The following is a 5,179-nucleotide window of genomic DNA, read 5'->3' as shown; positions in this document are numbered from 1 at the left end:
GTGTGGTTGGGAATGTTGGTACAGGGGTGTTCAAAAAAACCTCTGTTCCCTTGTCAGTTTGCACTTTAAAAGGTTTTGTGTCCTAAATCCATAATACTTTTAAAAGCTGACAACAACATCGCTCCTGTTTTGTTTTTCAGCGTTTTTTTAAAAAAACGAAGGTATACAGTTTTTTACGACGGAGAACGATGACATCAATAATAAAAAGTATAACCTTTCGTTTCACAGAAGTATAAAAACAGCACCTGTTAAAGTTTGTCTCGCTAACAAAGAAACAACGAAGAAGTTTGGCAAGTTGGTCAGAAGAATTATTTACAGTTAGCAGTGTGTTGAAAACAACTCCAGTGACCTATAAGCTGAAAGACGCTCACGCAGAAGAACTACAAGGTAGTTTGGTTTTTTTTTTACAAAGAAGAACTACAAAAAGTAGGTGAGAAAAAAAAATGTATCGTATTGACAAAGTACTAAAAAGAACGAATTGATAAGGGAGAAAAAAGAGAATATTTAGTACTTTGGTTTGGGTACCCAACGTCATTTGACACATGGATCTCAGCTGATAACCTTAGACAGTATTCAGAGTATTTATGTGTGAGGCTGTCTTGTCTGGTGAAACTACGACTGTTGATACTAACGTCTTAGAAAAGCCAACTACTGATACCAAGAGCTTCTCTTGCTTGTGGCGTGTTTTTTGGTTGTCTGTATGATTCACTGCTTTTTTTTTTATAAACTCGCTAAACCAGCTCTTGGTTGCTGTAAGTCTTACTCACTATGTAAGGTTTTATTACATCAAAAGTAGCACAAAAAAAGAAAAAAGTACGTGTTAATTTACTCAAAAATATCTCGCTGTGGATGAGCCCCGAGTTGATAAGAATTTTTGAAAACAGATGTCACCCAACAACCCATCCCAGGACCTGGTCACTTTGGTGGAAAAGGTTATGTTGGATTTACATAAAGATTTTATTCCTCTCGCATCGCTTGCCACATCGACCCCTATTGAATTTAACATAAGTGGTGGGGGAAGTGAATATCTGGATTTGACAAAGACATTTTTGCATATTCGAGCTAAAGGGACTCAAGGTAACGGTGTCCCACTACCCGTCGACATCGACGTGGTTCCAGTAAATCTGTGGGTGTATTCTCTTTTTTCTCAGGTGGAAGTGTCTCTTAATCAAAACTCTGGTATGATGGGGTGACTACATGTGTCTGTTATGAACCAGGGTCGTTTTTTGTTTAATGGTGTGGATGTAAAACTTCGACTCATTCTACCAACAACAACAAAAACAGTTTTAATATGATGAGCCACGGATTAATCCTGCTTACCTAACGGTGGTTACACACACCTCTTTTGTTTGTCAGAAAAGCAAAACTAAATCCGGCTGTAAGTCTTGTTCACGCAAAAGACCTGGAGAGGTCCACAGCCAAATACCCGCTAAAAAGAGTAGTTATGACATCTTACGGGATCCCGCGTGGAAACCTTAGTGCTGTTTTAGACAATTGGTTTCTCAGGCAGCCACCAACACGCGTTGTAGTAGGACTAGTAGAGAGCGTTGTGTTTAACGGAAGCTACACCAAAAATCCCTTCAACTTTAAAACCCACAACTTGAATTTCCTCTGCCCCTATGTTGATGAAAAGCAAGTCCCTGCAAAACCACTAACACCAGAGTTTGAAAACAGACAGTATGTGATAAGTTTCTTTGGAACTAAAGTTTAGTGCACCCCTGGTAGATTCTGTTCACGTTATTGTGTATGCAGAAATGGACTCGTTGCTAGAAATTGATCGGAGTAGACAGGTTATCACTGATTTTACATCATGAATGGACTAGAGCTCTCTCGCCTACTGTTAAGCCACCCCGTGGCAAGACGATCGATTGTGGATGATTACGCCAGAGACCAACTTCCTACTGAGATAAATTTACTTCAAACCTCGTCTTACGTCATAGACACATACCCAGCGCATAAGGTTGGATCTCATTGGGTTGGTGTGTATTATGATGGTCAGGGGAATATTGAATATTTTGCTAGTTTTGGTTTAAAACCGAATCACAAAGACATTGAAGTTTTTTGTTTTTTTGTTTGTTGTGTCATTGGTTTGTGTTATAAAAACCAACGAACAGGTATTACAGGGGGGATGTTAAGTTCTACTTGTGGTTTGATTGCAATGTATTTCATCATCAAAAAGAGTCAAGGTGCAAGGCTCCGTGACATCATTTCTATTTTTAACCCCCAAAACCCTGCTGTAAATGACCGTAAGCTCATAGCACTTTTTCAGAGAGGGGTTAACGCAACAAGTCCAAAACCTGTTGTTGTAAAAATAGTAACTGATGTCATAGTGTAAGGAGGTTATGTATAAAGGCGGTGTTGACTAATTTTTTACTAAATCCTCTGATCGAACCACAAGACAACGCCGCCTACTCTACACTACAGTCTACAAAGACAGTCTCCTAGAAGTAAAAGTTGTTTAACACTTTTGTTGTTGTTGTTGCTGAGAACGACAAAAGAGATGGTTGACGAGGAAGAGCCTCTGTTTAGCTCACTGCTACCCGAACCTGATATGTTTCCTTTGGGTCGAAACATTTTCGCGAGTGTCAGAACGTGGCGAAAACTTGTGAAAATCCACATCAGACATTACATCACCCAAGGAAACAGAAAAAACAGACGCGTGCGACCAAGTCAAAGAGGGGTGGCCTTGAACAGTGAAGAATTCACTCGCCTGAGCAAAGTCCGAGAAAGGCTGTTGAAGCGACTTAAAACACAAACAGAAGTTGTAGCTAGAGAAGTTAAAAAAACACCAGACGTGTCAGAAGAGCCCAGAACAAAATGAAGAAACACCAACAGACGAACTACCTCACACAACTGTCAAACACTCGGAGAGCAGCCATCTGTTTGAAAACTGCTACCAGGAACCGGCTGGTATGTCTACCTTCAACGACCTCGGTTACTATAACCCAACATTGTGAAATACGAAAGTCACCCCACATCAAGTTATGGGAGTCCCTAAGACAAACAACCAAACTAGGACCTCGCTTTTTAAAAAAACATCTACAGTAGACAAGTGTAAAACAAACAAGGCGGTGTTGAATACCAAAGATGTTATCATTGGCAATCATGTTTTGGCTTTTTGTTTTAATGTATGTGTATGCAAAATGTTATTTTTTTTTTGATTTTTAATATTCAAACGACTGCTGTCACTTTTATAATAAAATGATCATATTGAAAAGTTAATAACTATGTGTCTGCATAACTCTTGAATGCTAACGTGAGCAGTTTTATGTATTGTTTTGTTACTCTTTACGTCTGACTTTTTACCTTCTTGTTTGGAAGTACTTGTGTAAACGTGCGCACATGTGTGTGTGTGTGTGTGTGTGTGTGTGTGTGTGTGTGTGTGTGTGTGTGTGTGTGTGTGTGTGTGTGTGTGATCGGAGGTGTGTGTGTGTGTGTGTGTGTGTGTGTGTGTGTGTGTGTGTGTGTGTGTGTGATCGGAGGTGTGTGTGTGTGTGTGTGTGTGTGATCGGAGGTGTGTGTGTGTGTGTGTGTGTGTGTGTTTGCACTAAAATTTTATTTCCATCACACATATACCCCTACCGCTTACATAGTCTATCAACAACAAATAAAAAAAGTAAACACCGCAACAACGAAGAAAATAAATAACAAAAAGCAAAATAATACCTATGTTATCTGGTGTACCTATCAAAACCTTGTACGTAAACCCCGCTGCCGGCAATCAAACACCCCACGGGAGGGCCAATTACTGTCAATAGAAAGGAGGCAGCTCAGTAACCCAGCCGCGTTAAGCACCAATAAAAAAGGCGTGGGAGTAGTAATCCTGTCATTACCCCAGCTGGAGTGGTCATTAGTACCGAGCACCCTGTCTGTACAGGCACATGAAATCACATGGCAAAATATAAAACGCAATAAACCGTTTAAACGCAATCCCTCTTTATCACTACTTAAACACAGGCACCTTAACCTATAACCTTCTATCAAAATACGGCTGCGGACTTTGGGGGGCTGCGGAGGTCCGGTTCGTGCGCGTTCCTTACTACTGAAGTGATCAACTTGAAACGATTCCTCTAGGTGATTTAGGGTATATATGCAGGTTGAAGACTCAGTTCTTCCCGTAGCTGGCTGCGACTTTCATGTTCGACGTGATGTGTTGTGCCCCAAACGACATTCTTGTGCTGTGCTCTGTGAGAGGTGTTTTCTTTGTGCTTAATATTATTTTGTTTGGACCTAGCTATTGATGTGTACATTGTTGTTAAACAGTTGTTTGTTGTATGTTTATCAGGGTTTGCTAGTGTGTGATAGGGTTCGTGTCCGTCTGTAGATGTTAGTTTCTTTGTTAGTCCCGTGTTGACAACTCTTCGACAAGCGCTTAGAACTGTACCCACGGAATACGCGCTATATAAGCTTCATATTGATTGATTGATTGATATATTTGACGTTGTGAGAAATATTTTCACTTGAGCCTTAAAAACGATTTGACATTCTTTTTATATCAAATACGAAGTACATTGATTTGAAGTGATCAACTTGAAACGACCCCTCTAGGTGATTTAGAGTATATATTTGACGTTGTGAGAAATATTTTCACTTGAGCCTTTAAAACGATTTGACATTCTTATTACAGTGGACGCCGCTTAATAAAACCGCGGTTAATAGAGCCAGCCGCTTATAAAAGCCGATTTCAGACGGTCCGGATTTATCACTATATCTTATGTATTAGAAAAAGCCGGTTAATAAACCCAACCCGCCGCATATTAAAGTCAGTTTTCTCAGAGAAATCACGTAGTTTGTGACTAAAACTCACATTATCTTGTTCTTGTAATCGCTCAAGTCAAAGGCCTATTTATGTCCACGCTCACGCGTATCACTAAGTAACCGAGTTTAGAAAAGAATGGAAGAATGGAAGAATTTGAACCATTCGCAGACTCAGTGAGAGAACTGATGTGGAAGACTACCAACAAACAAACACTCATAAAATCGTTCTTCTCTGCCGAGTAATGATTCGTGACGGTGACAGTGAAATTATTGATGTACCGAAGTGATCAAAGTACACGTACATGTACATAATTAAAACAAAAGTTCAACATCCTTCGTGAAGTTTTGTTTAGATTCAAACAAGTGTAAATGACGAAAGAAAGTGAGTGAGTGACGTAAACAAAAGAGAAGATTTTTTTCT

The sequence above is a fragment of the Littorina saxatilis genome, unplaced genomic scaffold, assembly GCF_037325665.1.
Source record: "Littorina saxatilis isolate snail1 unplaced genomic scaffold, US_GU_Lsax_2.0 scaffold_96, whole genome shotgun sequence".
Lineage (NCBI taxonomy): Eukaryota > Metazoa > Mollusca > Gastropoda > Littorinimorpha > Littorinidae > Littorina > Littorina saxatilis.
This window is presented reverse-complemented; position numbering follows the sequence as displayed.